At 49.4% G+C, this 23,939-nt stretch overlaps 1 protein-coding gene across 1 annotated transcript in view; it reads right to left on the bottom strand.

Annotated features, from left to right (window-relative positions):
* The window catches only part of AOC1 (amine oxidase copper containing 1), a 353,649-nt gene extending 330,208 nt beyond the window's left edge, over positions 1–23,441 (bottom strand). The window contains exon 1 of the mRNA XM_069210758.1: positions 23,279–23,441. The gene's annotated coding sequence lies outside the window, so the exon portion shown is untranslated. The remainder of the gene's footprint in view (positions 1–23,278) is intronic.
* Positions 23,442–23,939: the final 498 nt, after the last annotated feature.

Here is a 23,939-nt window from a genome sequence, read left to right as displayed (position 1 = left end):
CACTGTCATTAGTGTTGGGCACGTGAATGTCCAACTTAGATTATCTCTAGTCGCACCCAAATCCACCACTCACCAGATCAAGGGTCACCAAATGCTGCATGTAAATTAATACAGATCCACAACTATATCCCACTCTGAGTAAACACTACTAAAACTAACTAGTGTCTCCCCAACCATAATTATCTCCCACCAGCCTAGATACCTATAACCAGTGTTATACCAGTGTTGTGGAACCTTCTGATTGACTAACTAGCAGATTAATAGTGCTACGAGGGATGGGGTGTGTGCTATGCATCAATGAAGCGGGCAAACCCACAGACCAGTCCCTGTAATAGCCCTATAGGTCCCACATACTCTTTTCCCCACACCAAACAACCTCAACTAAAACAACAGTAGAAAAATGGAATGCAAAGTAGTGAAGATAAGAAATAAAGAGTAGAAGGAATGGAAAAAAGAATAGGGGAGATGAAAAAGGAAGGAAGGGGCCAGGTTATCAATCCGGTCAATGATGCAGCCTCAGGGTGCCCTGCTTCTCTGCTTCTATGGCATTACTTCTCAGTGGAGTCCCAACTGCTAGTTGAGTAGTTAACCCCTCATCTGGTAGGGCAGTAGAGCTATATACAATGTACTGATTGCTGTGACCTGCTCACAAACTACGGAGGTTCTGTATCATGGCACCTCACTATTGGTTTGCTGTGGTAGCGGTCTATCAGCATCTCCAGTGGTGCCACCTGCTAAGATAGATCATTGCCCAGTTCTGAGCATTGGGTGTCATTTGCCACCTCTGAACCAGACCTAGAGAAGTCAGCGGAGGTGACCAACTCCATTAGTGCCATGGTGGCCTCTCTGTCCTGACATTGCTGCTCCAAGTCCAAAGCTCCATAATGGCACACCACCGTGTCCCATATTCTGTGCATCATCTCTATCTGCTTTTCCTTTTGGAGGCTTGTGTTTTCTGTTTGTTTTGCCAAGACTCTGCAACTGTGCTGGGTGGCACTGGGGTGGGAATATAATCACTTTTCTAAAATCCCACCAATCCTAAGCATCCTCCAGCCGGGTGAAAAAGTGTAAAAGACCCTAGTGTAGCACTTTTAGTTTTGCGGGGTAAAACTGTACATATGTGAGTCTATCACATTCAGCTTTCTTTGACACCACTAAAAGATTGCCTTTATAGTTAAACTGTACTAGTGTAGTCTGCCTTTGTAGTTAAACTGTACTAGTGCAGTCGGGAATATATATTAATGGTGGAATTCTCAAATGAGGGGTCCCCAGTCAGGCACACTTCCTGAAGGATGAAGTCATGGAGTCTATAGTTAAGGGTCTTAGATATGATGGTTCTTGGGGGACCACCAGAGGAGCCTATGTGCACAGTTCACTACAAAGAGCTGTGACAGTTTCACATTTTGGCGTCCCGTTCTAATCTAGTCCTCCAGGAATGTCTCTAAGGCACCCCCCTCAGCTCCCTTGGGAAACCCCACCAACCTGAGATTGCACCTGCGAGAAAGCCCCTCTGCATCCTCTGCTCAGTTGTGCGCAGGATTCAAGTCTAGCTATTTCAACTCGAGCAATTCTTTCTGCATTTTGGACATCTGTTGTTCACTTTTGCTTGATGCCACCTTAAGCAAATCTGTCCGCTGTAGATTTACATCTATTGCCACGGCCTCAATCTTTGCTTGGATCACTGAACTTGAAACCTCAATTGCCACCAGGATCTGGGCCCACGTGGGTTCTGGTGAGCCTCACGGTTTTTCAGTGTCCTCTGCCAGTGGCCACCTTCAGCCCCAGGGGCAGTGAGAGGATAAATTTTTGTTTGCTCTGCACCTTTAGGTGCCTTGTATTTGCCTGTGTCATACAGTGAGTTAGAGCAGGGTGAGTGTCTGCCAGGTATGTTCCCGTAAGGTACAGGCAATTACATCCTTAAAACAGTGAGGAATGTCTCTGGAACCCACAGGAGAGCCCCAAATAGCCCTGAGAGGGGGGTTGGCTACCTACCCAGGTATGCACCTATCAGGAGGGGTCTCTGACGTCACCTGCAGGCACTGGCCACTCAGAGATCTCCAGAGTGTCCCCAAACCTTGGAAAATAAGATCACTAATGCCAGGGACATACTGGAGGAGCTCTGGGCACCACCCCTGGGGTGGTGATGGACAGGGGAGTGACCACTCCCCTTCCCTTTGTCCAGTTTCGTGCCAGAGCAGGGACTGGGGGTCCCTGAACCAGTGTAGACTGGCTTATGCAAGGACGGCACCTTCTGTGCCCTTCAAAGCATTTCCAGAGGCTCTGGGAGGCTACCCCTCCCATGCCTGTAACTCCTATTTCCAAAGGAAGAGGGCGTAACATCCTCCTTCCAAAGGAAATGCATTCTTCTGCCTTCCTGGGACTGAGCTGCTCAAACCCCAGGAGGGCAGAAACCTGTCTGTCAGGTGGCAGCAGCTGTGGCTGCAGTGCCAGCCACAGAGAGCTGGTTTGGCAGTACTGGGGGTCATGGCGGAGCCCCCAGGATGCATGGGATTGGCCCTCTAATACCAGATTTGGAATGGGGGGACAATTCCATGATCTTAGACACCTTACATGGTCATATTTGGAGTTACCATTGTGGAGCTACATAAAGGTATTTTCCTATATGTAGTGCACGCGTGTAATGGTATCCCCCCACTCACGATGTCCGGGGAATTGGTCCTGGACAGTGTGGGGGCACCTTTGCTAGTGCAAGGGTGCCCTAGCACTTAGTAACTTTGCACCTAGGCTTCACTTATAGGTGACTTATAAGTTACTTGAGTGCAGTGAAAATGGCTGTGAAATAGTGCCTGCACTACTTCACTCAGGCTGCAGATGCAGTCCTTAAGAAATGTTTGTCTGAGCTCCTTATGGGTGGCAAAAGAAATGCTACAGCCCATAAGGATCTCCTGGAACCCCAATGCCCTGGGTACCTGAGTACCATATACTAGGGACTTATAAGGGGGGGTTCAGTGTGCCAATTGGAATTGAACTATGAAGTCACTAAACTATAGTGACTAATTTGGAAGCAAAGAGATCATAAGCACTGGAGTTCTGGTTAGCAGAACTTCGGTTACACAGTTAAGCGCTACTGACAACACACACATAGGCCACAACTATGAGCTCTGGGGTCCTGGCTAGCAGGATCCCAGTGAGACAGGCAAAACACACTAACAAATTGGGGTTTTAACTATGAGCTCTGGGGCCCGGTCAGCAGGATTGCAGTGAGACAGTAAAAACACACTGACACACACTCACAAACAGGCCAAAAATGGAGGTAACAATGCTAGAAAGAGACAACTTTCTCACAGCTTCCATCTCAGCTTAGCAGCAGTGAGATGTAGAAGGCTCAATGGGTGAGGGTGCCAATGTCTTCTTCGTCACTGCTGCTCTGCCGCGGCCCAGATGATTGTCCCTGCAGTGTTACTCCACTGCAGAGACGATACAAAGCACAGTTTAAGGTGCGGGACCAATTCCACAGGAAAGGTTCTCTCCCTTCCTGCTCAGCTCCAGTGATAAGTGTTGGATCCCGGGGTAAGGCCAAAGTCCCCCCCTCCTTCACACTGCCACAGACTATTCCAGGTGGTCACCAACCCAGTCTTTGGGCTTAATTGGACATTCAGGAGGCAGCTGTCCCCTGCAGCGGTGTCTTATCCCCCACTCTTGAGCGGCCGGCAGCTCCAACAGGCTCAGGGACCGAGTCACATCCTGACTGACATACTTGTAGGTGTGCTGTAAGCCCTCACAGCATACCATCTCACTCTGGAGGCGGAGATGTGTCAGAAGAACAAATAAAGCAACTCTCATATTTCCCTCACAGCTAGGGAAGGGTCTGTAGGGTCGCCAAGGGGGCAGAATAACTTAGGATGGTGAAACCAGGCTGGGAGCTCACGCTCAGGACAACTGCTTGGCCATCCTGCTGCCCAATCCCCAAGCTTTCTCAAAATTTCCAATCTTCTTAGGCAGGCCATACCACCACTCTAATAGATGGCTCTCTCACTGTCAATCACTGCTGTCAGAAAGGTGGGGGTAAGATGGGGCAATTTTCCCCAGGCCTTGCTCATTATTAAAGAGATAGTGCAGCACTCTATTGGTGTAAGTTGGCATGGGCAGCATGTCTCACAATGTGGTTTTCTCCAAGCATATTCCATGCTAGGAAATCTAATGATAGGCCCTGCTCACAGCTGATTGAGTGGGGGCAGCAGGCACCCATACACCGTCAGACTGTACACCGCACACCCAATAGAATAAGTGCAAATGTGTGCTATGAGCTAATCTGCAAATACAAAGTATAACCTGCAAATGTATAGGATGCTTGGAGCTGGTACTGGCTTTAATTGATTGAAGCTTTTCTGATGATAAAGATTTATTCTTTTTGAGTGGTAGAGCAAAGAGTTAACAACTGAGCTGTAAAGTGCGTGCTTGCATTACCTACAGTCTGGGTATTACTAGAATCTGTGTTTTGGAAACACACTTTGGCCCTCATTACAACCCTAGCGGTCAGTGTTAAATCGTGGTAATACATTCAACAGGACGTCGGTAACCAAAATGGAATTTTGACCACGGCAGAAACTGCTCAGACAGACAGCCACTTTAACACATCGACTGTCATGGCGGAATCAACAAGCACCACGGTGGTAACCACCAACAGCCAGGCGGAAGACAATGTACCGCCCACACTATTATGGCCGGCTTATCCTCCACCTTTTCCGGGGCGGTACCAATGACATCAAAAGCATGGCGGAAACAGAGCTCAGAAGTCAAAGGACTCACCTGTGGAGACTCAGGGAACATCCACGAAGCCATGGAGCCCGCGCTGCACATATTTCGGATGCTCGTCTACCTTCTGCTGCATTATGAACAGCAAAGATGACCATGGTTAGTACTGCCGCATAGCACACAAGGGAGGGGGAGGAAAAAGAGAGTGACACACACATGCAACACGCAACACTTCCACCCCCAACACCATGCACACATCCAGATGCACTAACATTACATATTCCCTCCGTACCCCTCAGGAATAATGCAAGGACAACACAAATAGATAAAAGTGAGTGTAATACGATAAAATAACATGAATAAGTGTATCAAAATACAAACGTACATACATATTTACAAATGGAGGGACACTGCCCAGTCCTAAATGTCCGTGGGCCACAACACATAGGCTAAGGCCCCACCTCACTCCTGCAACAACACAGAGAGAACACTGCAGGGGCATCCAGTCAAAAATACACAGGCACCTCAGGGGGATGGGGAATGGGGGGGGCACCTCAGCCGGAAGATGGTACAACACGACTGGTCCTGGAGGGGGCTACATGCCCTCTGCGTTGTCCTGGAGAGTGCAAGGCCACAGTCTCTCAAGTGGGTGGTTTGCCCACTGCTTGGTCCTGGGGAGTGCAAGGCCACAGTCTCTCAAGTGGGTGGTTTGCCCACTGCTTGGTCCTGGGGAGTGCAAGGTCACAGTCTCTCTAGTGGATGGCTTCTTCCACTGGTTCTGGAGGGGGCATTGTGCCCAGTGTGCTTCATCCTGGAAAGGATGGGGTGAGGGGATGCCTTCTTCCACTGGTTCTGTTGAAGGCATTACGCCCAGTGTGCTTCATCCTGGTGAGGATGGGGTGAGTGGATGGCTTCATCCTGGGGAGGATGGGGTGAGTGGATGGCTTCTTCCACTGGTTCTGTAGGAGACATTGGGGGTTATTCTAACTTTGGAGGAGGTGTTAATCCGTCCCAAAAGTGACGGAAAAGTGACGGATTTACCACCAGCCGTATTACGAGTCCATTATATCCTATGGAACTCGTAATACGGCTGGTGGTATATCCGTCACTTTACCGTCACTTTTGGGACGGATTAACACTCCTCCAAAGTTAGAATAACCCCCATTGTGCCCTGTGATGCAGATCTTGTAGAGTGCAAGGTCACAGTTTCTCACCTGGGTGTCAGACCCACAGGATTTGCAGGGACAAGGACGCTCAACAGCCCATGGATACAGGACTACACACTGTCCGCCGGCGGTGACGGCTGCTCAGTGGTGGCAGTGGTGGTGCTGGTGTCGGGGCTGGCAGTGGTGGGGGGAGGCTCCAGCCCATCCCCTGCAACCTCGGACGGCTGCCCTCTAGGGCTGCTGCTGCTGGCACTGGTGCTGGTGGCAGCGCTGGTGGCAGTGCTGGCAGTGGTTAGGGGGGCTCCAGCCCATCCCCTGCAGCCTCCGACGGCTTCTTCACCTTCAAGAAACCCACAACGCACCACCACCCACAACAGATTCCCCGCCACAGCTGGAACAAGATCGCAGAAGACCAACTGATCTCCACCCTCGCCCAAGCCCCACCACCCATCACCACCTACCCCCAACACAGCTGCTCTCAACCTCAGACAATTGATAGGCGACTGCGCTGATACCCTCGCCCCAATCAAGGAACCTTCCAACAGATGCACCAGCACCAAGGCCATCTGGTTCACCACGGACCTTCAGGCCTCCAAGCGGGAGTGCCGAAAACTCTGGGAGAAGTGGGGCCACAAACTAACAGAGAGCAACGACACCGCCCTCAAGAATGCCATCCGCAAGCACCACCAGCTCATCCGGACCACTAGGAGATCCCTTTATAAGGAACGCATCTACAACAATGCTCACGACAGCAAAGAGCTCTTCAACATCATTAAGGAACTCGCCAACCCCTGGTCCTGCTCCAACGACACCCCACCTTCGCAAGACCTCTGCGACTCCCTCTCCACCTTCTTTCACCACAAGAGCACAGACATTCACGACAGCTTCAACACCTCGACCCCCATGACAGCCGCTGTCACCACAAACCCCGACTCACCAGTCCCCAGCCACACCAACCTCATGCTCTCCTGGACCCATATCAACGAGGAGGACACCATCAAAACCATGAGCACCATCCACTCCGGCTCACCCTCCGACCCCTGCCCACACCATGTCTTCAACAAAGCAAGGTCCATCATCACCCCCCAATGCTGTATGATTGTCAACAGCTCCTTTGAGACCGCCACCTTCCCGGAAAGCTAGAAGCACGCCGAAGTCAACGCTCTGCTAAAGAAACCCAAAGCAGACCCAAGAGATCTCAAGAACTACCGGTCCATCTCCCTCCTCCCCTTCCCGGCGAAGGTCATTGAGAAGATCGTCAACGGCCAATTGACCCGCTACCTTGAAGACAACAACACACTGGACACTTCTCATTCCGGTTTCTGTAGCAAAAAAAGCACAGAGACTGCCCTCATCGCCACGACTGACGACATCAGGACCATGCCTGGCAAAGGAGAAACTGCAGCCCTTATCCTTTTAGACCTGTCGGCTGCCTTCGACACCGCCTGCCACCATACCCTTCGCACACTCCTCCAAGACGCAGGGATCCACCACAAAGCCCTGGACTGGATCACATCCTTCCTCTCCGGCAGAACCTAAAGAGTCCGCCTCCCTCCCTTCCTTTCTGAAGCCACCAAAACCATCAGCAGCGTTCCCCAAGGATCCTCACTCAGCCCGACCCTTTTCAACATCTACATGGCACCGCTCACCAACATCATCCGATCCCACAACCTTAACATCATCTCCTACTCCAATGACACCAGATGATCCTCTCACTCACCAAGGACCCTGCCACTGCCAAAACCAACCTCCACAACGGAATAAAAGCCATCGCCAGATGGATGGAGAGCAGCCACCTGAAACTGAACTCATACAAGATGGAGATCCTCATCCTCGGCTCCAACCTCTCTGCCTGGGACAACTCCTGGTGGCCGGCTGAACTAGAAACCGCACTGATGCCCACCAACCACGCACGCAACCTAGTATTCATCCTGGACTCATCGCTCACCATCACCCAACAAGTCAATGCTGTCTCATCTTCCTGCTTCAACACCCTCAGCATGCTCCAAAAGATCTTCAGGTGGATCCCCACCAAAACCAGAAGGACGGTCACACAGGCCCTCGTCAGCAGCAGACGGGACTACGGCAACGCTCTCTACGCGGGAACCACGGCCAAGCTCCAGAAAAAACTGCAACGTATACAGAACGCCTCTGCACGCCTTATCCTCAACATCCCACGCCGCAACCACATCTAAGCCCACCTGAGAGATCTACACTGGCTCCCCATCAACAAGAGGATCACCTTCAAGCTCCTCATCCACGCTCACAAAGCACTCTACAACACTGGCCCTGCTTACCTCAACAAGTGACTCACCTTCTACACTCCCAACCATCAACTCCGCCCTCGCCACCGTTCCTCACATCCACCGAACTACAGCCGGTGGCAGACCTTTCTCCCACCTCACCGCCAAGACCTGGAACTCCCTCCCCGTCCACCTACGACAGTCCCAGGACCTGCTGACCTTCAGGAAATGCTGCAAGACCTAGCTGTTGGAGCTGTAGCACCTCCCCGCCTCCCCCCTCAGCACCATGAGACCCTAGCGGGTGAGTAGCGCGCTCTACAAATGACTGATTCATTGATTGATGCTGCTGCTGGCAGTTGTGCTGGTGGCAGTGCTGGTGGCGGTCCTGGTGGCGGTGCTGGCAGTGGTGGAGGGAGGCTTCAGCCCTTCCCTTGCAGCCTCAGACGGCTGAACCACCATGGTTGGTGTTGGGGGCTCCAAATGAGTCCCAGCACCAGGCCTCCTGTCCTTCTTGCCTGCTGGTGCAGGCCCCTTGCCCTTCCTGTCAGCAGCCAGGGATTTCTCCTTGCCCTTCCCTGTCGCAGCTGGTGGTGCCTCCTTGCTCTTCCTAGACGCTGCTGGTGGTGCCTCCTTGCCCTTTCCTGTTGCAGCTGGTGGTGCCTCCTTGCCCTTCCCTGTCGCAGCTGGTGGTACCTCCTTGCCCATCCTAGATGCTGCTGGTGTAGACACCCTTTCACTGTTGCTGCCTGGTGCCCGGGATCCTCTCCCACCTGCAGTAGCTGTCGACACTACTGTGGCTGTGGACTGGGTGGCTGAGGTGCTTGCCTGGGTTCTGACCACCCTGGCCCAACATGAAGGACGGGGGGTGGTAGAGAAGAGGTCAACGGTGGAGAGAAAAAGCTTCTTAGGGTCATGGGGGGGAAGACGGTGAAGGTTTGGGAGTGGAGGAAGATGAAGTGGTTATAGGAGGTGTCTGTCTGCTCATTTTGGGGCGGGTGCATGGGCTGGATGCTGTTGTGAGGTGGATGGCTTTTGGGTGTCTGAGTGCTTGCGTTTGTGTACTTTGGGAGGAGGGGCACAGACACATCAGGAGAGGACACAGGAGATGTGTACATGGATGTGGGGGTGGCGCTGCCAGTGAGGGGCAATGCCAGAGGGAATGCCCTCCAGGAATGCATTTGTTTGTTGCAAATGGGCTGCCAGCCCCTAGATGGCAGTCACAATGGTTGACTGCCCAACAGAGATGGATCGCAGGAGGTCAATAGCCTCCTCACTCAGGGCAGCAGGACTAACTGGGCAGGGCCTGAGGTGCCTGGGACGAAGGAGATGCCCACCCTTCTGGGTGAGCGGGCACGGGAAACACGGTGAGGGGCTGCTAGGAGGGTGGTGCTGGAATGGGTTTGGCGGCTATACCTGTAGTTGGGGTGGGCACAGAGGTGTCCGCCACCACCAGGGAGCTTCCATCGGAGGTGGTATCATTGTCAGAACTGTCCCCTGTCTCTGTTGGTGTGTTCCCCACGCCCTACGTCCCACTGGTGCCCTCACCATTGGTGGACTTGGCCTCCTGGGCCCTGTGGGATGCAGCTCTCCCCGGCGCCGGTGGCTGTACTCCTCCGCCAGATGATGCTCATGCACATAAGGACAGGGTGACTAAACACAAAGGGGGGGAGAGACAAAGGATATCCTTGGTCAATGGCGGCAACAACACCGCCATTGGTGTACACGACACACACACGCAGGAAACAGCCCTACGCACTAGGCAACGCACTAACAGTCACAATGCTAGTCACCAGCCCATGGACAGGGATACCTAATGTCATTTGCAGCATACCTGAGACCCACAGACCCCTGCCCAGTAGTGGATGCCTACTAACTTGGTTGGAGGAGGTGTACATCGGATCCTGCCCAACATGGGACCTACCCTGCGATGTCCGGCCTGGCCTAGGGGCACCCACAGGCCCACATCCCCCACCCGGAAGCCACCCGCCCCGCGCAAGTGGAATATTGGGGCCCTCTACTCACCCCCTTGTGGCTGCTGTGATGCCCCCAATCGCCCATCAAGCTCCGGATAGGCCACTGCCAGTATGCGGGCCATCAGGGGGGGTCAGTGTTCGACGGGCACCCATTCCTCATTGGGAGGCCATCCCCAGCTGGGCCTCCGCCGTCTTCCGTGCCCAGCGTCTCAGGTCCTCCTACCGTTTCCGACCGTGGGTGCTTCCCCTGCCATAGACCCCCAGGGTCAACACATCCTTGGCAATGGCACACCATATACCCTTTTTTGATGGCCGCTGACCTGCAGAGAGATACACATAGGAAAAGGTATCAGTCAGACCGTCCTGCCTGTTACTCTCATGGCCCACCATAGCCCTCACATCCCTTTATGCACAGACATCGCCCACCATACATGCAACATGCTGCCCAGGGCCTTTCCACCACCCCCCCACACGAGGCCCTCACACACAGCACTCCATGCATTCATGACCCATGCATCGTGCTTACAGTGTACTCACCTGTTGGTCTGGAGGCCCATACAGCATTGGGAACTGGGGTAGGACCCCATCCACCAATCTCTTCAACCCGAAGCAGTGAAGGCAGGGGCCCTTTCCCCAATGACATGAGCCATGGTCGGTTCCAGACACAGGTCACAGCAGCACTTGCAATGTAGGTCATCTCCTGTTGAAGGTCAAGTACCAAGTGAGTGAACAGATAGAAAATGGCAGTCACGTCCGCGACGGTGCATACCGTCACCGCCGGCTTACATCATCATTGGCCACTCTGACTCATAGGGCCCAATGGTATCCAATGAGGAGTTGCACAGCGGTTCTCAACCGCCTCCCCCAGTGGCGCACAACGTCAGCGGAATTACCTCATTTCCACATGTCTCTCCATGCAGGACAGGTGGATGCCATTTCAGGGCGGGGGCAGGCCATGACACCTAAAAGTATCGCAGTATACATAGGCACCATTTGGGCCTATCCAACAATATACAGATACAGTCACAACATGCAATGCAGTGTAGTGTTTGTAAATATGGAATACTGACCAGCTGCTCACCGTTTTGCCCCCTAGATTGCAACCGCTGCAGATGAATAGGCGATGGAGACGTTCCCCCATGTACAGGCCCCTGGTGGACTTGGCAACAATGGAGGACAGGCAATTTTCCTCACCTATAGACTGGATAGGGCCACAGTCACAGAGCTGTGTGCCCAATTGGAGCCTGACCTAATCTCTGCTTTCCATCAGCCCACCGGGATCCCCCCTCTTGTGCAAGTCCTGTCAGTGCTCCATTTCCTGGCAACTAGCTCCTTCCAAGTGACAGTGGGCTTGGGAGCAGGAATGTCTCAGCCAGTGTTCTCAATAGTGCTGACCAGAGTGTTGTCTGCCCTGATCAAACACATGTGCAGCTACATCGTTTTCCCCCAGGTGGAGGATTTGGCCACAGTGAAAGCTGATTTCTATGCAATGGGACGTATCCCCCAAATTATTGGGGCTATTGATGGTACACATATTGCATTTGTCCCCCCTGGAGAAATGAAAAGGTGTTCAGAAATCAAAAGAGCTTTCACTCCATGAATGTGCAGATAGTGTGTCTGGCGGACCAGTACATCTCCCATGTCAATGCAAAGTATCCTGGGTCTGTTCATGATGCCTTTATCCTGAGGAATGGCAGCATCCCTTATGTGATGGCTCAGCTCCAGAGGCCCCAGGTGTGGTTAATAGGTGAGCCCTGGTTCCCACCCAGTTGGTGTTGGTGTATGAGCATGGTGTGGGCCCTAAGGGTTAGTGTGTGGCTAACAGTTGTCCCTCGATATTTTCAGGTGACTCCGGTTACCCCAACTTCTCATGGCTACTGACCCCTGTGAGGAATCCTAGGACAAGGGCAGAGGAACGTTACAATGAAGCACATGGGCGAACAAGAAGAATCATAGAGAGCGCATTCGGCTCCTCAATGCAAGGTTTCGTTGCCTCCATCTAACAGGTGGCTCCCTGTAGTACTCACCCAAGAAGGTCTGCCAGATCATCGTGGCATACTGTATGTTGCACAACCTTGCCTTACGTCGCCATGTGCCTTTTCTGCTGAAGGATGAGGCTGGAGATGGCCGTGTGGCAGCAGTGGATCCTGTGGTCAGTGAAGGTGAGGAGGCAGAGGATGAGGACAACAAAAGTGCACTAATACAACAATACTTCTAATGACACACAGGTAAGACCCCGTAACTTCACTTTTCATTGACAGTTTTGTGTTTGACATTGTCACTGGCAGGCTGATTTTCCCACTTCTATGGCCACTTACTGTACCCTTTGGCATCTCTATTTTCAGATATTTGTGCCCCACTATCGCTCCTGGTGTGTTGACTGCAGCCAACTACAGGTCATTCCTATGTATATATTACTGTACAGTTGTACTGTAGTGTTTAATGCTTGTTAAACAAATACATAGTTCAATCATTTGGCAGACTCCATACTTGTATTTATTCAAATGGTGTTTATTTAAGTGCCAATACGTAGAGGGGGATGTGCAGTGGGAAGGGGTGATGGGGGAGGAATGTCCAGGATAGAGTCCAGTCTATGTGGATCACAAGTGCATTGTCCAAGGGGGCATAGAAAGTGGAGCAAAGGCAGTTCAAGGTGGACAGGGTGAAGTGGGTTACAAGGATGACAATCAGGAGAGTCTTGGCAATAGTCTCTGGCTTCTGCCCGGATCGCAGGGACCGTTTATGGGGTGGTTCTCCTTCTGCAGGGGGAGGGGTGCTGGTGGCCTGTTGGTCCTGTGGTGGGGCCTCCTGTCCACTAGCGGCAGTGGAGATGGAAGGCTGTTCAGTGGTTTGGCTAGTGTCAGGGGCCCGATGGTGTGCCACTGCCTCCCTCATGGTGTTGCCCATGTCTGCCAGCACCCCTGCAATGGTGAGCAGGGTGGTGTTTATGTCTTTAAATTCCTCCCTGATCCCCAAATACTGTCCCTCCTGCAGCCGCTGGGTCTCCTGCAACTTGTCTAGTATCTGTCCCATCGTCTCCTGGGAATGGTGGTATGCTCCCAGGATCTTGGTGAGTGCCTCCTGGAGAGTCGCTTCCCTGGGCCTGTCCTCCCCTTGTCACACAGCAGTCCTCCCAGCTTCCCTGTTGTCCTGTGCGTCTGTCCCCTGAACCGTGTGCCCACTGCGCTGACCCCAGGCCCCTGATCGTCCTGTGTTTGTGGGGTTGCCTGGGGTCCCTGTAGTGGTGGACACACTGCTGATTGACGTGTCCTGGGCACAGAGGTGTGGGCCCGCTGGGTGGGTACTGTGGTGGTGTTTCCTGTAGTGGGAGGCTCTGTGGTGGTATTGGACTGTGCCTGGGTAACTGACTGTCCGAGGTCCCTGATGGGCCAGGTTGGTCATCCAGGCGTCCAGAGCTGCTGTCAACACTGTGGGCTTCCATCGGGGGGGCTGGATGTTGCTAGCACCTCCTCTCCGGTGATGTTGGGTGGGGGACCTATGGGGATGTAAATGCAGTGTTATTGTTTCTGCGTGTGACATGTTGGACATGAGTGTGTTGCCCTCTGTGGTTGTCATTGCCCTGCCAGCTTTGCCTTGTGTGAGTAGTTATTTGGTGAGCTAGGTGATTCTCTCTAGTGTGCATGCTTTAGTGATGGCTGTTCATGCAGGTCTGTGATGGGGGTCCGTGCATTGGTGTTACATGCAGGGCTTGGTATTGGGAGGGATGGGTTGTGATGGTGGGGTGTGTGAGAGGTGGTGGAGTGATGGGAGTGAGGGTGGAGGTAAGTGATGGCATGCAGGAGGGTGATAGTAATAGAGATTTGACTTACCAGAGTCCAGTCCTCCTCCTACTCCTGCCAGGCCCTCAGGATGCATGATTGCCAAAACTTTCTCCTCCCATGTTGTTAGTTGTGAGGGAGGAGGTGGGGGTCCACGGCCAGACCTCTGTACAGCGAGTTGGTGTCTTGCTGCCTGTGGAACGCACCTTCCCCCATAGGTCGTTCCACCTCTTCCTGATGTCATCCCTTGTTCTGGGGTGCTGTCCCACAGCGTTGACCCTGTGCATGATTATCCGCCATAGCTCCATCTTCCTTGCAATGGATGTCTGCTGCACCTGTGATCCGAATAGCTGTGGCTCTACCCGGATGATTTCCTCCACCATGACCCTTAGCTCCTCCTCTCAGAACCTGGGGTGTCGTTCTGGTGCCATGAGTGTAGTGTGAGTGGTGTGGGTGAAGGTGTGGGGAGTGATGTGTTGGGGTGTGTGATGTAAGGTGCGTGGATGGTGTATAGATGATGGTGGTGTGTGGCTGTGGTCTTGTCTGTGGTCCTGCTATCTCTCTTGTGGCAATTGTTTTTAGTTTTAAAGGGTTGTGGGTAATGTGGGTGTGTGTTTTATAGTGGTGCGATTGTAGTGTGTGTATGGGTGTCAGGTTTGTGTTATTCAAATTGTCCAATGTAGTGTTGTTTTGTGAGTGTGTGTGTATTTTGAGCGTGGCGGTATCTAGCACCAATGGTTTTCCACCATTGAATGTCCGCTAAGGTGATTCCTGGGTCATATTGCTGTGGGCGTAGTTCTGTTGGCGTAACGGTGTGGGTTTGGGTACCTCCAGTTTATCATTGACCTTTGGGCTGGCGGACTTGTGTGTGTGGCTGTATAGTGACGGATTGCTATGTGTGTGTCATATTATGGGTAGCGGTAATCCGCTGCGGCATGTTGGCGGCAGTCAGCATGGCGGTAAGCGGTATTTACCGCCAATGTCATAATGAGGGCCTTTATCTTAAATCTTTTTGCGCATTTTGAGGCAGTATATCTTAGAGCTGTACTGTGTGTTATGCAAGCTTAAAATGATGACTTACATAGTCACAGTGCTGACTGCCACAGCCTATGACCTTGTTGCACTAAAAATACACAAGCCACTACTCTCCATTGCACCAACCCAGATTTAATTATGTGGCTTTCTGGTTACACACAGACCTCTATATGCAGTGCATTAACTAAGAGAGGTTTCATAATGTACTATAGTGCATTTGCCAATGAGTCACAACATTTTTATTTATTTTTCATTTCAGAATATTTTGTTTTGTTAGCCACACCGTTGACCCCGCCCCCATGATCACTGACGCTGCTCCCACTTCATGTAGCATCACAGTTCCCATACTTTTTTCAAATACACTTCAACCACTCAGTGTTCAGGGTCGCTTCTCTTCTCTGGTTACACCTGTAGGACTTTTGTAGCGCCTCACTCACCAGGCAGCACTGGCCTCTTTCTGGGCTGTTGCCACTGCCCACTAGAGCTCTGTCATCCAGCACATGTTTCCTGCTCCACCACTAGGGTGACCACCTGGCATGGGTGCAAATTCAGGATGATGAGTGTAAAAATAGACGACAAAAGGTAAAAATTCACAGCACAAAATTGGCACAAAAAAAACATTTTACAGACACAGCAACACATCGGAGGAGGTTGCACAATAGTATGTAAGTAAGTAAATAGAGAACTAACTTAAGTACAAGTTAAAATACATTTATATTAGGTTACATTAGGTGAAAAAGCAGTTAAAAAGTGGTGAAGCACACCAAGCTAAATTTGACCACTGATGTAAATGACACTTATCAGAGAATTTTGCACCCTTAGTATGAATGCTAGTACGCGATTTCACAAACAGTAGCAATATTAGATTTAGTACTTATTTTGAAATTGTACTTTTTATCAGAACAAACAGACTTCTGAAGTTTTGAATATTAGCTATTTTAAAATCAAAGCCTGGTTGCAAATGTCAAACTACAAATCTCATTTGCAATGAAGTGCAGATTGAAACGTCAGACGTATTGGGGTATCAGTCATGATAAACAAGCCAATCGGTAGCTAAACATTGAATATTTCTGATTTATTCATGCCAGAAACAGCAGACAATAAGAGAGTGAGAACAAAGTAATTAGCTACTGTGGAATGCTCTACAAATATAGTCATTTGGAATGCATAACACTATTGGATTAAAAATGTGCTAGGTCTGTACACTAGAAAGAACAGAATTGGCAATTGTATGCACGCTTGATTAGCTTTTCATAATTATGTGCATGCACTCGATTTATATTTTCAAAAAATACCTAGTTCAACCAAAAAAGCATCAGCAATTTGAATAAGCGCTGTCAATAAAGCCTTCCTTTTGTAAGCAGAACACTCAAGTTGACTAATATCATACAGGAGTCTTGTTTTTGACCTTACCGTTGTGGTTCTGCCATTTCTCTTTTTGGGACTACAAGTATAAAAATGCAAGGGTGAAATGAGATGTGAATTAATTGTTCACATTTGAACAACTTGAGTTCTCTGCAAAGATGTTATGAAGAATTTCTCAGGCACTTGAGGGACATACATTTTCATATTGATGGTCCCCAAAGCAGGAATATGCCACAGCACTGTTTAGCTTAGTATTTCGTTTTCCACAATATAATCTGTCTAGTATGCATAGTATGCAGATGCTGTTAATGACACCAGAGCAAGGCAAGCTATAGGGCCCTTTGAGAAGGGAGCTGTGCCTTCAGTTTTACAGGGCAGGTTATGGTGGCCAATGGCTTTGAGGAATAGATTGTTGGCAGTGAATTCCTGATGTTATGAGAGTCAACAGTGAAGTCATTTGGGCTGCTGGAATAATTCCCAAAGCTGTTATGCAAGTTCTCTGCTGTAGGGCATTGACTTGACATCTGGGCGACATTTTTACTACTGGTGTGTGATATTTTTCAGACTGGGACAATGATTATGTTTGTTTCTAAGTGTCACCAAAGTGTCACACATGGACTAGGAAATGTCACATATTATAACACAGCAACATGGAAAGTCACACACAAGCAGACTGGTAACTTGGCAGCTGTGCATCGGCGTGTGCACAGATTAAACGATTTAAAATGATCTCCATTAGCTCAGGGACATGACTGAACAAACTACAGCAGCATCTACACACATTAAACAATATATTACTTTCAGTTGTTTTTGCTGAAACTCCATAAAACCACGGTCTCTGAAGCATGACTTTTGAAAAGCTATAAGTTTAATTTGTGTGTTAATGAGAGCCGCATCTAAGTGACATTGTTCCATTTTGTGTACAAATGCTTTTATTGCTCAGATCTGCTTTCAAGTGGAGTCTGCCCAGCACAACACCATAGCTCATATCAACACAATGCTGAAACTTTGTCATACTCCTTAAACAATAGAGAATAAGTACCGTAATACGTGCATAATAGCCAAGCCCTCCCATTCTGACTGCCTGGATTATAGTAAAGGTGGTAAACTCATGATTTCTTACCACATGCTGTTCTCCTAGCTAGCCCAGCTTACCTTAGGATCTAAGGCAAACAATCCTGCCCCATATTGGACTGGGCTGTGATAAAGCTTTTACTAGTGGTTGCATCCACAACCCCCCTAACATCAAAATTACATGTTCGTAACACTCTCGACCACTGCCAAGACTCATACTTGAATTGTATCTTCATTAATTTGTGTAGACGCAGGGGCATAGCTTCAGGTGGAGTGTTTGGGGTGTTACAACCCCTAATAAATGTGTTTCTGAAAAATAGTTGGGTACAGGTGCTTTCACTCAGGTATGGTGAGATGCCTAAACAGGAATGTTTAAATACACACAGACAAAAATGTACACATACTCTCTCCCTCTCCTTAAAACTGTTGGTTATTTCACAAAATATTGAGTTTACTCTTTCAGTTCTTCTATCCATTTACATTACTTTCCCTTTCCAACTGTCCCTTAGGCCCCTCTCCTGCATGTTGCATGTCAGCGTACTTTAACATTATATGCCAGCCTAATTGTCTGAAAACCTGAAGCTCACAACACCCGTATCAACCAACCTACATCCCTGCATAGAGGACTTCATTTTAGGCAATCTTTGCTATAATGGCTGAGAATATCAAATTGTTTAATGTGTGCAGATACAGTTGTAGTCTGTTCAGCTCAGGGGACATAACTGAACAGACTATAGCACAATATATTCCATAGGCCTATGGGCAACACAAACCATATGCTAAAATAGTGGAATGCGAATGTCAAACTCCCCCATAGGCAAGTGTGGTGTGTAGAGTGGCACTGGGAGTTTAAGAGAACACCAAAGGTAAGTAGAGTACCCCACCCCAGAGCCCAGGAAAGCAGGAGTAACGTGCAGCTAGTTTCCTCAGAACACACTACAAGTCATGATGAAGAATTATGCAAGAACCAAGCAAGACTGCAAGCAACCAACAATGGATTCCTGGACCTGAAGTCCTGTGGAGAGAGGAGGCCAAGTCCAAAAGTCAAAGAAGAGTCCAGGAAGAACAGAAGCCCCTGCCCACCTGGAGGAAGGTGCAAAAGTGGATTCTCCGGTTGGAAGAGAAGTACAGAAATGCACCAAAGAAGATAGCTGCTGTTCCTGCTTGGTGCAAGAGTGCAAGAGATGTTCTACGTTGAGTTGTTGGATGCAGGCTGTTTACGTCACTGGATTCCGCCAACAAGCCTTGGTTCATGCAAGTACGCGGTTTGCATCAAAGAGGAGCTGCCTGGATCCAGGAGGGACCCAGGGGTCTCAACTCAGACTGGGGAGACAGAGGGGGCTCTCGGCACTTCAGAGAGCTCTCAAAAAAACAGGCAGCACCCACGGGGGTCCCAGAACACAGGGACAAAGGAGTTGCAAAGTGCGGTAGTCACAGCACTACACTGGAGGATCCCACGCCGTCGTAGAACAACTCAGAGAGCTGGGCATCGCAGGATGCAGTGCTGGGGACCTGGGCTATGCTGTACACAAAGAACTTTTTGAAAGAAGCACACAGAAGCCCAAGGAACTGCAGAAGACCTGGTACACAGGGGTACTGTCGCAACACAGGAAGGCAAGCTCTTACCTCCACCAAATTTGGACAGCTGGACCTTTGGACAGTCAGGGTCATTCCAGTCCACCACCTGTGTTCCAGAGATCAAGCTTGTTCACAGTAGAGGAGACCAAGAGTACCGGTTGTCATCGCAGAGAGGTGCCTGCTGAAGCAGGAAAGTGAGTCCGTCACTCTACGGGAGATTCCTTCGGTTCTTCTGGTGCAGGGTGAAGACAGGGAGTCCTCAGAGTGTGCACACCTTGGAAACTGTTGCAATTGCTCGGTGAAGCTGAAGTGGCAGGTCACAGGAGTCTTCCTGGATACTTTGTTGCAGTTACAGTGGTTCCTGGAGCAGTCTGCGGTTGATCTGATGGTCAGAAGCTGAAGGGGATGAAGAGGAGCCCTGGAGGAATCTTGCAAACCAAATCTGAGGAAACACCCAGAGGAGAGACCCTAAATAGCCCTGAGAGGGGTATTGGCTACCTACCCAGGTATGCACCTACCAGGAGGGGTCTCTGACGTCACCTGCTGGCACTGGCCACTCAGAGGTCTCCAGAGGGTCCCCACACCTTGCAATCCAAGATGGCTAAAACCAGGGACACTCTGAAGGAGCTCTGGTCACCACCCCTGGGTGGTGATGGACAGGGAGTGTTCAATCCCCTTTCCTTTGTCCTGTTTCATGCCAGAACAGATACTGGGGGTCTGTGAACTTGTGTAGACTGGATTATGCAAGGAGGTCACCATTTGTGCCCTTCAAAAGCATTTACAGAGGCTCTAGGATTCCCCTCCCATGCCTGTAACACCTATTACCAATGGGAAAGGGTGTAACACCCCTCTCCTAAATGAAATGCATTGTGCTGCCTTCCCGGGATTGAGCTGTTCAAGCCCCAAAAGGGCAGAAGCCTCTCTGTGAGGTGGCAGCAGCTGGGGCTGCAGTGAAAACCTCAGAAGGCTGGTATGGCAGTACTGGGGGTCCATGGTGGAGCCTTTAGTGTGCATGAAATTGTCCCCCCAATACTAGAATCAGTATGGGGGTACAATTCCCAGTTGTTAGACACCTCACATGGCCATATTCGGAGTTACTATTGTGAAGCTACATGTATGTATTGACCTACTTATAATGGCATCCCCGCACTCACAAAGTATGGGAAATTGGGCCTGAGTTACGTGGGGGCACCTCTGTTAGTGCAGGGGTGCCTTCACACACAGGTACTATGCACCTAACCTTCAGGGTCTGAAGGTTAGACATATAGGTGACTTATAAGTAACGTGGTGCAGTAAAAATGGCTGTGAAATAGTGCTTACACTATTTCACTCAGGCTGTAATGTCAGTCCTGAAGAAGTTATGGTATGAGCTCTTTATGGGTGGCAAAAGAAATGCTGCAGCCCATAGGGATCGCCTGGAACCCCAATACCCTCATTACCTAGGTGCCATATACTAGGGACTTATAAGGGGGTTCCAGTATGCCAATTTAGAGTGGAATACTGGGTTACCAGTATGTAATGTACAAATTTGGAATCAGAGCGAGCATACGCACTTTAGTTCTGGTTAGCAGGACTCCAGTGACAAAAACAGTGAAACAGACTGACAAGTAGGCCACAACCTATAAGCACTGGGGTCCTGACTAGCAGGATCCCAGTGACATAGTAAAAACACACTGACAAAGAGGCCAAAAATGGGGATAACCATGCTAGAAAGAGGCTACTTTCTCACAGCGAGCAGGGCTGGCCTTAGGGCTGGTGACTCTCTGTGCGACAATGTTTGCTGGCACCCCAATTACCACTTGTGTCACAGATTGCCTCACTACCACCCTTTAACAGTGACCCTCAAGTGTCCATTACCACTCTCTCACAGATGCAATTAATTAGTTTTATAGCGCCACTCATACCAATGTAGTGTGCACATGCATTACACACAGGCAGTCAAACATAGATGTGTAAATAAGTGTATAAGAAATGTTACATAAGGTGTAGGAGCCACATGTCATCCATACTGGTAGGCTGTATAGTTTAAGAGTGCTTGGTCTGGAGAAGCACAAACTCAGAATTTAAAATGTAACTCCATGGTTGGGGGTTCTCTTTAAGAACGATAGTTGATTTCTATCCAACTGAACCATTTTTGCAACAGTAGGATAATGAAAGGCTGGGGAAACAATCTTGACGCTCTAACCTATATCTTGTAGTTTGCATGCAGCTCTATGATGGAAGTTAATAGCTCACTGTGCAACATTAGGATTTTAACTTATATAGCTGCAAGTAATAAAATGACCTCTCTAACAAAAGTAGTTCAGAAAGTTGATTGCAGCCGAAAATGGTGCCCATGGTTGACTTGGTCGGAGGGCCAGGTCTTCTGGGAGTGAGAGTGTCTGCAAACACATGGCATGGCTCTCCCAAAAGTGCAGAACACTGGAAACATACCAAAAGCGTGCCCTGCACTTCCTCAAGTACCTCGAGGCTGAGTAACCTAAGGCTATTTTCATGAGAACATCCTCCAGTGGAGCAGCAAGCACTCAGATTGGCTAATGGTTTCCAAGGCAATCTTTGGTAGCTTTACAGGCTCTCCACACAAAGCTCTGTCGACAATTGGCGGAAAAAATACGCCACATCATTGGATGTCACCCAGAGTCATAAAAATTACAGACAAGCGGTATCCATTATGGAAATTATTACAAACCGAAAGTTAATATTACGGACTGTGTGTGAAAATTACAAACGGGTGAACACCCTATCCACCACTGTTTAGGCCTGGGTTCAGAGAAGACTCTGTTGTCACACTGTTGGTGCAGTCCCCGACCACTTTAACCTCAGGCCCACGTTTCTGGAGCAGTCCAAGGAGGTAAAGGCAGTGGAGGAATCGGGGGCATAACGAGGAAAGTAAAGAAGGGCTAACATTTTGAGGTCTGGCATGCACCCCTCCTGACGTTGTTATTTAGATGTCTCTATCTAAGCTGGCCAAGATAAGTAATATCCTATTTATATCTTGTTCAGCTCTTTTACTTAAGCTACTATTGTTGTTTTCATAGGGCACAGAGATCCACAGTCCGTCCACTGCACAATTTAAGGTTTAAAAAGGCTAAGAAAGTCCATGTTTACGATCACACCCACCCATCTTATATGATTGCATTACCAGGAGCATATCTAAATCACTAAGGTGCTCCTTATGTGTCTGGACTAAATCCGATTCAGCCAGTAAAGGAAGTTACAAAATATAATGGGTACTTCGGTGTGGGGTGGTACTACAGTAGTTTTCCCGCCATATTTATAGTAAGCATCTAAAGTGAGTCTAGGTTTCTTGGTATAGTACTTCAGATCATAACCACATCCTGTAAGATCAACTTCCTGCTTCATTTCTCTTTGATTATGTCCTTTAGTTTCGCTGCAAAATAATCCACGTGTACGAGGGGTGACTCCTGTTAAATAGGGCACCTCTAAAAGAAGAGGAGATTGCTGGTGATTTGTTTCACTCACAAAGAATTAGGCGATTGCTGGTAACTGATGCCCCCTACAAAGATGTAATAGGGCAAAAGTGGGCTTTTAACAGCCCCTTGTACTTCTTAATGTCAATTGGACAGCTAGGTCTACCCTCTACACCCCTCCAGGAATGACATCCCAATGGTTGGCAGCCAGAGTTTGCCCTAAACAACACAGAAGAGAACGAAAATGTGAGCGAAGAGCAAGCCCTTAAAAAGAATGGGCTGACTGGTGTCAGAAAATATCTCTTTAACAAACATCAAGGTGAAGGAAAGTAGTCTGCGCCAGCCTCAAGTCATCACACATTTATAGTATACACGGTTCAGATTCACTTTAATACACATGCGTCAGACACATGTTTGCTTAATCCATGGGAGTGCCTTCTTCAAGACTTTCCAAGGTATATCGTATTTTGTACATAATTGTTACCTAAAAGAGATGACAGCAAGCGAGCAAAGGTCGAGGAAGAACAATTCCGTAACACTTAAAATGTCAAACCAGAGCTTTGACCAATTCACAACTAAGGTTTTCGCCCTTTATTTCACTTTCTCGGTGTATTCAACATTGTACTCTATGAAAATGCATGTATGAACTCTGCCATGAGTCCACACACCTGTAAAATATGTGAAACGCGTGCAACGATTAAGATAAAGGCAATGATGCGCGCACATGGTTGAATGGGTGTAAATAGCAGACGAAAGTATCATCCAATTTTCCCAAGACTGATCATTTTATCGACATTAATCAGTAGGAAAGGCTGAATCCTCCTCAGAGTTCAATCCTTTCTGGTTGCATACAGACCGCACCAGCTGGCCGTTAACCCACAGAGCTGTGTCCCTTGGCTGGCTATGACACCCACTCACCTGAATCTTGAGGGTATGCCTGCAGCCTCTGCACAGGTGAGAAGTTGTTGCTTCTCTGTCACACACTTCGCACACCCAGCAGTCTCTTCTCCCCTCTCCGTTATCTCACCAGTCATTTATACACCCATAATGTCTCAGTGTCACCTCCCCAGGAGCTGCTTTGAACGGGATTGGCATTGTTGGCTACAGTAAGGAGGCGGGTTCAGGTGGATTGCTCCAGGCGACCTTGAGGGAGTGTTCGATCATACAGACAGACTGCTAACTCCCACTCAATAACCGAAGCACTGATCATTGAACCCAGTCAGGGAAGGCAGGCAGGTTTGGGAAGTAGCCAAACAGATCTTACATGTTTACGGTGGTAAAGGTCTGTTAAGTGACCGTTGATGAAGAGAGCCACTGACAATTTAGCCCAAGGGCGCAGAGTCAGAGCCGACTCATTCTCCGTCAAGTGTAGCGTGATTTAAAACAGCCGATTCATAGACAAACGCAGAATCGGGGGGCTGGGGTGACTTTTCAGCGTTTCCACTATATGAAAGAAGATTTGCACTTGTGGACTCTACCAGAGATACTGGGCAATAGTAGGGTACGTCTCAATTGATACACTTATTGCAACTCTTATTAAAACGCACCGAATCGTTTATAAAATAATGGTATTGCTCAC

The sequence above is a fragment of the Pleurodeles waltl genome, chromosome 10, assembly GCF_031143425.1.
Source record: "Pleurodeles waltl isolate 20211129_DDA chromosome 10, aPleWal1.hap1.20221129, whole genome shotgun sequence".
Classification (NCBI taxonomy): Eukaryota; Metazoa; Chordata; class Amphibia; order Caudata; family Salamandridae; genus Pleurodeles; species Pleurodeles waltl.
This window is presented reverse-complemented; position numbering and strand designations above follow the sequence as displayed.